Source organism: Stegostoma tigrinum, unplaced genomic scaffold, assembly GCF_030684315.1.
Source record: "Stegostoma tigrinum isolate sSteTig4 unplaced genomic scaffold, sSteTig4.hap1 scaffold_49, whole genome shotgun sequence".
Classification (NCBI taxonomy): domain Eukaryota; kingdom Metazoa; phylum Chordata; class Chondrichthyes; order Orectolobiformes; family Stegostomatidae; genus Stegostoma; species Stegostoma tigrinum.
In genome coordinates, this window is record NW_026728419.1 from 3,521,835 (window position 1) to 3,537,144 (window position 15,310).

A 15,310-nucleotide genomic window follows, 5' to 3' on the forward strand; every position below is an offset into this window, starting at 1 on the left:
CTGATACAATTGTTGACAAAGTTCTGCAGGTCTGGCAGTATCTGTGAACAGAAATCAGAGTTAACATTTTGTGTCAAGTTTCCCTTCCTTAGATCTATTCTCTCCGCAGATGGTGCCAGACATACAGAGTTTTTTCAGCAATTTCTGTTGAATTGTGATGACATTTCGGACACATCTCTGGGAAAAGTGCTGGAAATGACACTTGAATAGTTATTTGACCAGCAATAATTCGATGGTCCAAAGGGCCTTTTTCTCTGCTGTGGACTCCGAAACTGGGAGATTGGTTCAGATCAGTGAGCAAGGGCATAGAAAGTGGGCGGGGGGGGGTGTGTGGACGGTGAACAGAGGGAATGAGCGGGTGAAGGCTGGGAGAATTTCGCCGATAAAAGCTGTCAAGTGAAGGGGATTGGTGATGGAGAAGAAGAGACAAAAGAAGTGTCTGATATAACAAGGCGTGGAGCTGGGTGAACACAGCAGGCCGGGCGGCAATGGAGTATCAGGAAACTTGACGTTTCAGGTCTGGGCCCTTCTTCAGAAATGGGGAGGGTGAGGGGTCTCTGAAATAAATGGGTGGACAGTGATAGCAGGTAGATAGTTGAGTGGATAGGGTGGGAAAGAAGATAGACAGGTCAATGAGGCGGGTATGAAGCTTGAAGAGGTGAGTGTAGGAAGGGAGTGGGGATGTGGGTTGTTCAGTGAGGAGGGAGAGGTGAATATGTTCGAGAGAAGATGGGCAAGTCAAGGGGCAGGGATGAGCGGGCACTGATCTTGGGATGAGGTCAGGGTTGGGGAGATTTTGAAGCTTGTGAAGTCCACATTAATACCACAGGACTGCAGGGTTCCCAGGCCGAATATGAGGTCCTGTTCCTCCAACCTTCGGGTGGCATCGTCGTGACACTGGAGGAGGCCCGGGATGGTCATGTCATCAAGGCAGCAGGAGGGGGAGTTGAAGTGGTTTTACGACTGGGAGTTGTTGTTTGTCACAAACTGAGTGTAAATGCTCCCTGTGATCTCTCAGCCTGCGTTTGGTCTCCCTGATGTAGAGGAAGCCACATTGGGAACAGAGGGTGCAAAAGACCTCATCAGCAGATGTACAGGTGAACATCTGTTTAGTGTGGAAGGTTTTCTTGGCGCCTGGAATGGAAGTGAGGAGGGAGGTGTAGGGGCAGGTGTAGCACTTCCTGCGGTTGCAGGGAAAGGTGCCAGGGCTGGTGGGGCTCGTGGGAAGTGTGGAGTGGAAGAGGGAGCCATGGAGAGCGTGGTCCCTCCAGAAAGCTGATCAGGGTGGGGAGGGAAAAATGTCTTTGGTGGTGGGGTCAGATTGTGGGTGGTGAAAGTGATGGAGAATGATGTGTTAGATCCGGAGATTGATGGGGTGATACGTGAGGACAAGGAGAATTCTCTATTTGTTTTGATTGTGGGGAGGGAGTGTAAGGGCTGAGGTGTGGGAAATGCAAAAGATGGGGTCAAGGGTATTTGCAACCACTGTTGCGGGGGGGTTGTGTGTGTGTGTCTGTGTGTGTGTGTGTGTGTGTGTGTGTGTGTGTGTGTGTGTGTGTGTGTGTGTGTGTTTGTGTGTGTGTTTGTGTGTGTGTGTGTGTGTGTGTGTGTGTGTGTGTGTGTGTGTGTGTGTGTGTGTGTGTGCGGCCATTGCCGTCCTTGAAAAACAAAGACACCTCAGATGTCCGGTAGTAGATCACCTCATTTTGGGAGCAGAGAGGTCTAGGAAGGACAAACAGGTATCAGAAATGGCCCAGGTGAACGTCAGGTTGGGGTGGAAGGTGTTGGAAAGGTAGATGAAATGTGCAAGCTCCTCGTGCGAGAATGGAGCAGCATTGATACAGTCATCGATGTAACAGAAGAAGAGGTGGGGGGATAGGGCCAGTGTAACTGTGGAAAAGGGACTGTTCCATATTTCCCACAAAGAGGCAGGTACAGTTTGTGCCACTGTGGCCACCCCTTTCATCTGCAGGAAGTGGCTGGAGTTAAAGGAGAAGTTGCTCAGATTAAGGACGAGTTCAGTTTGGTGCCTATCGGTGAAGGGGGACTGGTCTGGCTTGCGGGACAGGAAGAAGCAGAGAGCTTTTTAGGAGAATGCAAGTATACAGGTATTGGACATCCATGATGAAGATGAGGTGTTGACGGCCAAGGATTCGAATGTTTTGGAGGAGGTGGAGGGATTGGGTGGTGTCCTGGATGTAGGTGGGGAGCACCTGGACCGGGGGGAGGAAAAAGAGTCGAGATAAGTGGAGATAAGTTCGGTGGGGCAGGAGCAGGGACGCTGGGTCGATCAGGGCAGTCAGGTTTATGGATTTTGGGAAGTGCGTAGAAGCGGGCCGTGAGGGGTTGGCGAACGCTGAGGCATGAGGCTGCTGGTGATGAGGTTATGGGCGGTCTGGGAGATGCTGTTTTGGTGGTTGCGGTGGGGTTATGATCATGGGGACCGTAAGAGGAGGTGTCAAAAGCTGACACTTGGCTTATATATAAGTTATCCGTGTAGGAGAAAATTACATAGAATACTTGCACACACAGCAACAAATGTCCCCGAGAATATCAGAGTCAATGTGTGAGCCTCTTCAAGAAGGGCAAGGTGCCTGACTGTCTTTGTTCAGTTGTACAGGTTCACACTTCATTCTCCCCTCCCTTCTAAAGGTTCATAATGCTCAGCCTGGGTTTTTGTGTTTTTTTTTTCATTCCCAGCAACTGCAGTGATTCGGTCGGTGGGGTTCATAAATTGGCACATACCCATGGGCAGCTTGTGGACTATTTCAGCTTCCCCTCCCCTTTGCTGTTCTCGGTGAGACCTTCAAATGATTTTCGTTGCCTGCAGATCAAGAATTCAAAGCTTATTTCACTTTCAACGCCATGAGAAAATTTAGTTTGGAGTTCCAGCAAATGGCTCACCGCCTCACCATGGATATCCCTGCAAGTTTATATCCGAAAACACGTTAACTTTTATGAAGATAACAAAGTGTGAAGCTGGATGAACACAGCAGGACAAGCAGCATCTCAGGAGCACAAAAGCTGACGTTTTGGATCTAGACCCTTCACCAGAGAGGGGGATGGGGAGTGGGTCCGCCTCCCCTTCTGTCCCTATTTATTCCAGAACCCTTACCCCATCCCCCTCTCTGATGAAGGGTCTCGGCCCAAAACGTCAGCTTTTGTGCTCCTGAGATGCTTTTTGGCCTGCTGTGTTCATCCAGCTTCACACCTTGTTATCTTGGATCCTCCAGCATCTGCAGTTCCCATTATCTCTGATCACAACTTTTATAAAGGTTTGGTTTGTTTGAACATGACCGGCAGAGATTTGCCTTTTCATACCATTGGCAATCTCAGTAAAAAGTCTTGCTGGTCCTGCTTTGACTCCTGTCATAAACAGCCTTTGCGTTTCTACTCAGCTTTCAACCGTAGTCAGCAGGATTCAAACCTGCGCAGGAAGAACCCAATGGATTTCAAATCCATTGCCTTAACCACTCGGCCATGACGAATGGGAGAAATGCCCTGCTGTTTGTCTTTTCAGGTCACTTTCCATGACCAGTCACACTGTGGAGGAATTATTGCAGTGTTTGTTTGAATCCAATCACTTTGCAGATTTCGAAAGTGTTTAATGCAATACATGGTGATTCCGGTTGTTTAATTCCAATAGACAAAATAAACGTTCACTTGCAAATGAAAATATGCATTGCAGGAAAAAAAAACTCAGCAGATCTGGTAGCATCTTTGGCCCAGGATTTGAGTCAACATTTCAGAACTTCTTCAAAACTCTGTTTTCTCCTTTCTGTAGGGCAGTTTAGGTTTTTGATTCTGATTCCAAGCATTCCCAGCTCTTTATTGTAGCTATTAAAGCAACATAGAAATAACTTTATGGTCACGCCCCAGACAAGATTTCCGTTTGGTGAACATTTTCCTGACTGCATTAAAACCCGTAACTGTATACTCAAAAGGGAACTGGTGGAGGGAGAACAGCACTTGTTCCTTTCTCAGTGACCTCAAACCACCAACTTCACATTTCACAGTCGAAAGCACCCGCCAATTGAACCACAGAAAATGGCGAGCTCTTGCAGCAGCCCTGAAAGCGGACTTGTAGTGAATTCAAACTTCCAACTGCCTCACTTGGAATGACAATTGTTTTGTATCAGCTGTACTTTTCCAAAATAAAACCTGGGACATTCATTGGGGAGACATGGGATCAGACTGATCTTACCCTCTGCAGACCCATCCACATCACTGGGAACCAGATCTTCTACAACCGGGCCCGTCTCACATTGACCCTTTCAGTGTCTTGTCTATTTCTCAGTTTTCTCATTGTCCCAGAGCTGAGATGAGATTTGAATTCCTGACGCACAGGAAAAAGAATTCTTCCCATGTCTCAGCTCAGTTCATGTCCCAATAACACCTGTGTCAATGCCCAGCCTCTTAAAGAAATGGCAGGTGTCTGGACTGTTTGTGCTCAATCAGAAAGTTCACTCTTCATTGTCCTGTGATTCCAGTTCCCAGGACATTCTGGCATGTGGTCAGGGGTGGGGAGATTTTGAACCTTGTGAAATCCACGTTGATACCCTTGGGCTGCAGAGTTCCCAAGCGCAATATGAGATCCTGTTCCTGCATCTTTCGGGTGACGTCATTGTCTTAATGCAGGAGGCCCAGGATGGACATGTCACCAAAAACAGCCCAGCTAGTCCCCGCCTCCCTAACCATTCCTCCCATCTCAAGCCCCAACCCCACCCCCTACCCACTAACCTCATCCCGCCCCCTGACCTGTCCATCCTCCCTGGACTGACCTAATCCCCCCTTAACTCCCCACCTACATTCACCTTCACTGGCTCTCACCCTGACTCTTTGACCTGTCTGTCTCCTCTCACCCTATCTTCACCTTTCTCCATCTTCTATCCGCTTCCGCCGTCTCCCTATTTATTTCAGAATCCCCTTCCCCTCCCCCATTTGTGAAGAAGGGTCCCGACGTGAAACATCAAGCTTTCCTGTTCCTCTGATGCTGCTTAACCCGTTGTGTTCTGACAAGGCGAGGTATGTTCAAGGCTGAGATAGACAGACATTTCGTCATTTTGGGAGTGAAGTCAATTGTTGGGAAAAGCCTACCTGGTTCACTGATATCTTTTCAGGAAGGAAACTGCCATCCTTACCTGGTATGGCCTATATGTGACTCAAGACCCACAGCAAGGTGGTCAACTCTTTTCTGCCCTCTCTGGAAATTGGAAACGGCTGATAAATGTTGGCCTCTCCAAACATCCCCCTCATCCTGCGTATGAATAAAGGATCTGCAGTTCTTGCTATCACCAGTTAACAGAAGCTTTTCTGCAATACATCTACTGAACAACATCAGATTATTACAGCCCCGTTTTCTCCGCTTTGAAACGCAGGGCAATAATATGAATCATTTCAAAACTTGGAGAAAGACACTTCGCTGGTGAAGGTGCTTCTGGTGTAAGAACAGACTTGGGAGTGTGTGCAAGTCAGGTTGCTTGGATTAGTGTCAAGTAAATTGGTTGGCTTTTAGTGCTTGCATCGCTCAGGCATGGATGCAATTCCCACTTAGGAAATGAAGATTTATATCTCTTCCTGTTAACCTCAGGAATGAAAATGAGTTGCTGGTTATGCACAGAACACACACCCTGGATCTAGCAGAATCAGTCCAATGAGAGCTTGCCTTCACATTGAAGGGTAATAGCAGCAGTTTCATGGGAATTTGACCACAACAAACTCCCCTCCAAGTATCTCACCATTCTGAGTTTGAACTGTGCCACTGTTCCTTCAGCGTCGCTGCTTCTAAATCCAGGAACTCCCTTCCTAATAACATCAAAGCTGTACCCAAGTGCTAAGGAGTTTGAGTGTTCAATAAAGTAACTCATCACCTCCATCTGTGGGTTAATTAGGGAAGGGCAATAAATCCAATCCCATTGAATGAAGTCCTATCCCAGGCATTCGGGTTCAAGTTGTAGTTTCTAACTGAACACCTACAATTGGTCAGGAACACGTTCAGAAGCAAAGTGTGGGAGTGAAGCAATGGGAAAAGCAACAATGGCTGTGAGGGGGGGGGCGGGGGCATGAGGCAGGAAGTGAGTGTGGAACTGTTGGTGCAAGGATCAATGTTGGCTCCAATGGGCCAGGCTTTACATTTGCTCAGTAACCAAAATGAACCTATTCTTCTTGTTAGGTTCCCTCAGTGTGTGTTAACGTTGTTCATGGGCCCCAAGAGGATGGGCCCATGCTCTTTATCTTGTCAGCTGAAACAGGTGAAATTGTCGGTTTTAAACCAAAGGGTCCAGGCCCAAAACGTCAGCTTTTGTGCTCCTGAGATGCTCGCTGGCCTGGTGTCTTCATCTAGCTCCACACTTTATTATCTTGGATTCTCCAGCATCTGCAGTTCCCATTATCTCAGGAGAAAATTGTCTCATTCCATGTATTTTCACAGGAGAATATTGAGCTGTCAACAATCCGTGTTGAAAAGTGGTGGTAGATTGAAATTCACACTGAGTAACACTGATACAGGAAAGTTCCCCAAGTTACTGTGATTGCGTGGTTAAGGAAATGCCCTAATGGATGGGTAAAAAAAATCAGTGTGCAGTAAACAGGCGATCTTGAGTTAAAATCCCAGCGGTGCCTGAGCTTTACATTGAAGATTCCTTGTTTCAACGCTTCTGAAATGCCATATAACAACAAAGTTACTTGCCCCCGCTTTATTCATTCACAGACTGAAGGTGTCACTGGCTCGGCCAACATCTATTGCCCGTTGCTAATTACCCACCATGTTTGCTGTGGGTCTGGAGTCAGACGTAGGCGCGATCAATAAGGATTAAGGATGCCTGAAGGACATTAGGGAACCGCATCGGTTTTGGTCCCCTGATAATGGATGTATGGCCATCATTGCATTCTAAATTACACATATTTATTGAATTGAAATCCCATCATTTTCTGGGGGTGATATTTGAACTTTGGTCTCCAGAACGTTACCTGACTTTCTGAATAAACAGTCCAGCGACAATACCACTCAGCCATTACTTGCCCTGTTGGTGCAGAGAACTGAGCATGGTTCCTATGTTTTAGTGCAGACAGTTATCATTTGATGCTGGCACTCCTGTCACCTGTTTTCTCCCCATCAGGGAATGGTTTCCTGCTAACAAATAATTCATCCTGAGGTTTGGTCGGGATAACAAGGTGAGGCAGAATAAACTGCAGCCTTCCTGCGGAATATTGTGGTAATGAGACAGGCACCACGAGCTGATCACACTCATTCTCTGCTGTCACCATTCATTCATTTTACACCAACAGTAAAAACATCACAGCAATCATATAATTGTGGCATTTTGTTTCTTTTCTGGTGGATTAGGAATTCTATTTAGAAGTCGAAACACTCATCATGTTTTGAGGGAATAAATGTCTCCTTGGCTCAGTCCTAAGTAACAGAAACACTATTTGGAGAATGTGAGCCCAGTTCCAGGCTTTACAATCGGGGTGGGAAAGTCTCTCAGCAGCTCCAGTCTGAAACACTGTCCAGTCATCAGACTTTTCAAAGAGCAGCAACGGGAAATGAGGGATATAGATAGAGAATCCCTACAATGTGGAAACAGGCCCTTTGGCCCGACAAGTCCACACTGAACCTCAAAGCATCCCACCTCCCTATAACCCACCTAATCTACACATTCCTAAACACGACGTGCAATTTAGCATGGCCAATCCACCCACCCTGCACATCTTTGGACTGTGGAAGGAAACCCATGCAGACACGGGGAGATTACACAAATTCCACACAGACAGTCGCCCAAGGCTGGAATTGAACCCTGGTGGCTGGCACTGTGGGGCAGTAGTACTAACCACTGTGCCACTGTGCTGCCCTCAATATGGATGGACAGAGTTGGAGAATATAAAATTTGGTGAGGTGAATACCCAGAGACAAATAGAGATGCATATTGAGGCAGACACTAAAAGGACCAATTCTCCATTCGACATCGCTGCTAACTAACTGAAAGGAAAAGGCAAATAAACCCTTTTAAGCAGAGCCTTTTACCACCTGAGGGCCACGGAAGCAGCATTACAGGCGATAAAAGTCTGTTAAAGTAGTAAAGTTGACGATGGGAAATTAATGTGATATTTTAATAAATATGCTGATTTGACAGATATAAGTGATCATTTCCCTGGCATTATAATATAAAAAGGCATAACTGACCTGGTTCTGATGAACAGTCAGTGGATCTGAAATGTTAACTGTACCTCTCCACAGATGCTGCCAGGCCTGCTGGGCCTCTCTGTCAGTTCCTGTTTTTGTTTCAGATTCCCAGCATCCACAGTTCTTTGTTTCACGTGAGCTTGAGTATCGTTTGGGACACAGTTAGTTACCTCACAGCCCCTTTCCTTCTCCTCATAGGGAGGCGATGCAATCCATGCAATCGATTGTCGGAAGAACCCTCCGGTTCACTAATGCCCTTTAGGGACAGAAACTGCCCATCCTCACCTGGTCTGGCCTACATGTGACTACAAAGCCCCAGCAATGTGGTTGATTGAATAAATGCTGCCGAGCCAGAGACGCCAGTTAATGAATAAAAGTACAATGAGTCAGCAAAGCTGTCATCGCTAAAAGCGAGGAGGTAAGATCTTCCACTCAGTATTTCAAACCAGGGCCGTGGTTCCAAAAGCGCCAAATCCGAACCACTAGACAACCAAAGAACATGCCGGAGATGCTTGTATCATTTCTCAAAAACGTTGTTTTTGCCTTTCCATTTTCGATCCTTTTGGTGACAGGTCAGTTTCTCCCAGTCTGAGTTATTATCGCGTGGAAAGAGACTATCAGGGCCATTGTGTCTGTGTGTGTCATCAGGCATCTATCCTATTCTAATCTCATTTTCCAGCATTTGGCCCACCGTGTTGTGCATTCTGACACATCAAAGGCAAACGTCATTGAGATTAACCCTGTAATCAAGGTTTTGTGACTGTAAAACAGTGGTACAGCCTACTTATGGAACTCATCCTCATGTTTAGCCACAGAGGGAGATACACAGGCACATTGCTCAGGATGACACTAACTCCAGGCGCTTCACGTTCACTCTCTGTCCCCACACATGTTTTGCCCACAACAGGCAGATTTATATGGAGCACAAGCAAGTTCTCCAAGCAATGAGACCTGTTGTTCTGAGCTCAGAAATGAAGCCAACAGTGAGCTGAAAAGGTCCCCAAAACTGCTCAACTTCCAATTTCGTAGTTTAGCTTCAGGGAATTGGCAACGAAATCACCCACCCTATATTCCAACTTCAGGTGAACATGTCATCTTGCTAGCCTTGAAAATGGGCAGGTTGCACTCAAGCCAGGCAGGACTCGAACCTGCAATCTTCTGATCCGAAGTCAGACGCGTTATCCATTACGCCACTGGCTCGAAATGATGAACTGGCTTCTTGTTGAGTTGAGATGTTTACAGGGTCCAAGGTGGAAATGTGATACATGAGGTGAGCAGCAGCAAAGGCAATCTCTGTCACTGCTTCATTTCAATGGGCCTCATTTTGTGAAGCAGAAAATTTCACTTGCAAAACAAAAACAAATTTGTCCTCAGATGACTGCTTCATTGTCATCTGTTTCTCTGCTGAGACTTGGCATCATTTCATTCAGTTATTGTGCAAGTTTACCGACCAATCCAGTGAAACATAATTTCATACGATTACTAACCCTAAACTTTGGTCAGGTAAGTGAATGCATGTGATGTGTTCGCAGCAAACACCCTTTTTGATCATAGGCTGAAATTGATTTCATAAAGAACCACCCCCAAGCTCCCCCAAACATTAAAAAAATACATCAGAGGCAACAACGGCTCATGTAGGATTCAAGCCAGCAACTTGTCACATTTCTAACAGCCACCTGATGTGAGAATCAGACCACAAGGCCAATGACGCAGTCTGAGGACACCCCACTTAACAATAAATGAGGTGCCACTCAGGCAGTGATAGTCTCCCTACCTTGGATGTAGGAGAAAGAGTTCAAGTTTTATCTGCTCCAGAGGTATGTAATAAGATATCTGAACGTGTTGCTTAAAAAAAATCCTACTTCCCAATGCAGCAGTGAATATTTTCTTTTTGTTCTGTCTCTCTACCACGGAGTCAGAGCTCTCTCCATCAACAAATGCATTCAGCCATTTAGCCACGGGCAGGCAGTGCTGGGAGTGGTATACACTTTGTCGCTGTCTGTCAAACACTGGAAGAAGGAAGGAGCAGAAGGCATGGAATCAGACTTGTGTAGCAAATTTTAAAGGCGATTTGGAACTTTCATCAAATGACATTGATCAGAGGCAGACAGAAAGATGGAGAGCTGCTGGGAAAGATAGAAGTCGAAACTAGAGATTAGTCTGTACAGCAACTTAAAATGCAATCTTTCTGTGCAGCCTGTTTGATGTTCAGAATTTGTCTGGAAAACAGGGCGTCCGGCGTTAAGTGAATCTGAGTGAAACACTCACGCACTGAGAGACACCCCCAACGACCCCGAGTTGCTGGGCTGCAGACAGTACAACGTGGAAGGGAGGGTTAATAATGAGCTATTGTTTCTCCCCCACCCGCTCCCTCACAGAGACAGGGAGAGTGACGTGATAAACCCATGGTGTCATTCACATTCACATTCAGCCCATCGAGTCCACAGCGACTCTCTGCCTCTTGTATTTCTCTGTAGTTATTCACAATTTTTGATATCTGTCCCTAATAATGGTGAACTGTGTATGTGTCATGATGCAGTCTCTGGCATCCTGACCCTTTTGTCATTCATGTCTGAAACAGCATTGGGAATTACTGCCAGGCATGACAAAAGAGACTGCAAGTAATACGTTCAGAGATAATGGGAACTGCAGATGCTGGAGAATCTGAGATTACAAAGTGTGCAGCTGGATGTGCTCGTAAGGTGCTACTTGGCCTGCTGTGTTCATCCAGCTACACACTTTGTTATGCAAGTAATGTGTTTCTACTTGACCGGATTATTCTCATCTCAGAGAGGAAGTTTGACGATTCAGCTCGGAGCAGACCAACTGAGAACAGAAGAAGACCATTCAGACCTTCACAAGTGTATAATCTCACCTGTATGAACTTGGCCACAACAAACTCTAAACATTTTCATGTCGCATCTCTTTCTGCTTCTGTCCCTGCCTCACCTCTAGCTTCCTCTGACCGCCCAGATCTGAGGTCAATGAGCTGCTCGATACAAATGCAGTCAGATCGTGAAGCCAATCTTTACCTTGGCAGCAGGTCCAGGGAATGTCAGGCACAAGGAACGGATTGAGAAGCGATGGGTTATCACATGGTTGTGCGAAGAGACACCAGGATTCCATCTTCCTGTCTCCCAGATACTGATTCCAGGAACATGCACAGTGCCAGTTATCCCCAATCCCAATGGATGACGTGTCTGATCGCCAGATGAGGGGACAGTCAGACCGACACCTTCCTGGCTCGGGTGCATTTTGAAAACGCTGTCCTGTCACTTCACAAACGAAGCTGACCACAAATGATCATAGAGTGCTCGAGCACAGAAAAAGACCCTTCATCCCATCCGGCCTGACCAGTTGAACTCAAGACTTTGACTGTTCTCGGAACAAAATCAAAATTGCTGGATAAGTTCAGCAGGTCTGGCAGTATTTGTGAAGAAAAATCGGGATTAACACTGTGGGTTGGCTGACGCTCTCTCAGGGCTGACTATTCTAGTCTTATTTGCCAGCAGATGGCTCACAGCCTCACCACGGCTGGCCCTGCAAGTGGATATCTTCAAACTGGTTGACGTTTATGAAGGTTCGTGCCTGTTCTGCAATGACAGGCAGTGAGTTGCCTTCTCCCCACCACTGATGCCCTGAGTGAAAAGTTTGTTTCCCACTGCTTTGATTTCTGTCACATGCAAAATGGAGGGAACATACAGCCCTCACACTTGTCTCCAGTTTCCCCCCACCCCCGCCACAGTCAACAGGATTTGAACCAGCACAGGGATGCCCCAACAAATTTGGAGCCCTTTACCTGAACCACTTGGCCATGATTACTGCAAGTGGTATGATGCTGTTTATCTTTTCAGGTCGCCTTTGGTGGTCAGGTGAGCTGTGGCAGAATGAATTCTTGCCTGGTTAGTTTGAATCCAATCACTCAGCAGATTTTTAAAGTATGAAATTTGGTTCATGGTGATTCTGGTTGATTTATTCCAACAGATAAAATAAACATTCATTTGCAAGCAAAATATAAACTGCAGAAAAATAGCTCAGCAGATCTGGGAGCATCTGTGGGCCAAGATTTTCAATCAAGATTTCAGACCCTCTTCAGAACTCTGTTTTCTCCTTTCTGTAGTGCAGTTTCTGTTCATCGTTCTGACTCGAAGCATCCCCAGCTCTTTATGGAAGTAAGGAAAGCAACATCAAAATACCAGTCTGGTCACTCACCGGACAAGATTTACGTTTGGGAAATATCTTCCTGACTGCATTAAAGCCTGAAACAGTGCAGTCAAAAGGGAACTGGTGGAGTGAGAACAGCTCTTGTTCCTTCCTCAGTGGCTTCAAACCCCCAACATCATATTTCACAGTCAAAAGCGACAGCCATTTGCATCACAGAAAATGGCAAGCAATTGTAGCAGCCCTTAACACGGGCTCATAGTGAATTCAAACTCCCACCTGCCTCGAATGGAATGATAATAGTCTTGTGTCAGCTGTACTTTTCCGAAATTGGAGATATTTCACGAAAAAAACAGCAGTGTTGCAGAATCAACGCACAGAATACTGCAGAAACTCAACAGGTCCAGTGATATTGGTGGAAAGAAAAACAGAGCTGAGGTTTTGAGTGCAGCTGTATTCTTGTTCACAGCATGTGTGCCCTGAATGTCGATGCACTGCCAGAACTGAGAAAACATGACATTGTTTTGACAGAAATATAGCTGGCAGGATTTGACCCTACATGGGGAAACCCCAAGGTATTTCTAAGCCATTGCCTTAACCACTTGGCTACAACTACAGGCCACTGAGCATCTGTTAATATTTCTCATGAAATGGTTCTAACAGGAAAGGTGAGTGCTCGATTTGTGATGTCTGCACCATGATCCTAATATCTCCTGTCACCCTGTACTTGATCAGAACAGAGTCGGCTGTTGTGGGATTGAACTGAACTAAACACATTGATGAACGATAGAGTGGATGGAAAGGATCCATCTCCATGAGCAGAGAGATTGAATGTCAGGGCAATGGATCGAGAAATAATTATGTACTTTTATTTTAATCACGCCTTTCACCACCACCTAAATCGCAGCCACCGAAGTACGCTTGGAACAGATTCATTTTTGGGAAATCTAACGTGCAAATCAGGGCAGTTGGTTCAATGAGAGGCCTAGAAACAAAATACTTTAAATACTTACAACTGGGGCTGGGGACGCCAGTGAGTTCACACCGAACTTTGGAGGCTTGTTGTGTTCTGATTTATACCCGAGTGAGTTATTTCAGGGAAGCGAGTTGCCCATTTAAATCAACGATAAGGTGGGTGTTCTCACACTCAGGGAGAAGCAAATCTGTGGAAGTCTTGAAAACAGAGGCTGTGCTGGCTTGATATATTCAAGGCTGAGACAGACAGACATTTCGTCATTTCAGGAGTCAAGGGCCACGTGGATAAAGCAGAACAGTGGTGTCGAGGATTACCAGATCAGCCTGGACCTCATTAAAATGTATAGCTGACCTGATTGGCCAAATGGCTTCCATCTGCTCCAATTGCTTATCTGTCATTTGGAAAATGCTAGGGAACAATTTAAAGGAAAAAATAGCAGAACATTCACCAAAGATGACCGCAGTCAAACTGAGTCAACATCGTTTGATGAAAGGAAATATGCACTTGACACTTTTCCAAGATTTGCTTGCTCATCAGAGAATGATGAAGGGTCTCGGCCTGAAACATCAGCTTTTGTGCTCCTGAGATGCTGCTTGGCCTGCTGTGTTCATCCAGCTTCACATTTCATTATCTTGGATTCTCCAGCATCTGCAGTTCCCATTATCACTGATACAATTTCAAAGGGGCTGGGTTTCCCCACTGATCAACAGTGGGGTGTGCCTGCACAGCAACGATTGCAGCGGATTGAGATAGCGGCTCATCAGTTCCCTTCTCCAGGACAGAAATGGGTGAACTGAGAGAAATTTAACAAAATTTCACATCGCAATTATCCTCCTTTTCACATCACAGCAAATAACTGCGTTAAGAATTAATGCAGGATTTGATTTCACAGCAGCAGTCGTGCAACGATCTCCATTCGCTTTCAGTGAAAAGAGTGAACAATGCATCTTGTCTGGAACATGAAGCAGCAGAGCAGCCTGCTTGTTCCGGAGATCATGCTGGGGACATTCCATGCTTTAATGGGCCGAATGGTCACTGTGTATGCATTAGGTTTTCTGTGATCTCTGAGTCTGCGTGTTTTTTTTTTCTTATTTAGAATTTTGAAATTGTCTGCACCAAAATGTGCGGCTCATTCACATCTGTTCAGAAGAGAGGCGGCCTCAATAGGACTCCATTTAACAACATTGTGCACTGTTCTCAAATCTGGAAAACAAATCCTCATGGACAATTTTACATCCCGCTGTCATGGAGCTTTTCGTTCTATGACATGACCCACACTACACCAACTATAATCACCGTTTCTATGTTTAAGAATACACAGCTATTTACATACATCTCTCAAAGAAGAGTGAATATCTAAACAGATACAAATTTTCAGCAAGAAACAACGGATTATTGTTGATGGTTGTTTTTGTCACTGATAACCTGTTTCCAGTGTTGTTTCAACAGGCTCTGTGCTAGGTCACGTGATATATGTGGCAGACACAGAAACATTATGGCAGGAAGAGGCCAGTCGGTCCTTCCAGCCTGGTCCACTATTTAATATGATCATAGACATCACCCAACTTAGTTCCCTGTTTTACGAGACCTAAGAACCATAACTAACTCCGTCTTTGAAAAATAAACAATCTTTTAGCTTCAACCGCTTGTGATGAGCAGAATGCTTCAGATGTGTTATTTTATGGTGATGACGTTCCCCTCACCTCATTCCTATATGGCTACAGCTTATCCTCAAGCTGTGGCCTCTGGGTTTGGACTCTCCAGTGATCGGGAACATGCATCTTTTGTTTACCTTGCCTCGTCCTGTTGGTGTTTTATAGGTTGTTTGGAAATGTCCCTCATTGGCCTACAGTTACGTTTAATGATTTGTAGATCAATGTCAGAGGCATGGTTAAGACGTTTTCAGGCAACACAAGACTTGGGAACTTCATTGAAAACGAAGAGTGTCGGTGTAGTCTGCAAGAAGATATCGATGGACTGGTCAGGCGTGC

At 45.8% G+C, this 15,310-nt stretch overlaps 2 non-coding genes across 2 annotated transcripts; both read right to left on the reverse strand.

Annotated features, from left to right (window-relative positions):
• Positions 1–3,406: 3,406 nt before the first annotated feature.
• On the reverse strand, positions 3,407–3,488 carry trnas-uga (transfer RNA serine (anticodon UGA)). The gene has a single exon. It is a non-coding gene; the product is annotated as a tRNA-Ser (tRNA).
• A 5,821-nt stretch (positions 3,489–9,309) lies between these two features.
• On the reverse strand, positions 9,310–9,382 carry trnar-ucg (transfer RNA arginine (anticodon UCG)). The gene has a single exon. It is a non-coding gene; the product is annotated as a tRNA-Arg (tRNA).
• Positions 9,383–15,310: the final 5,928 nt, after the last annotated feature.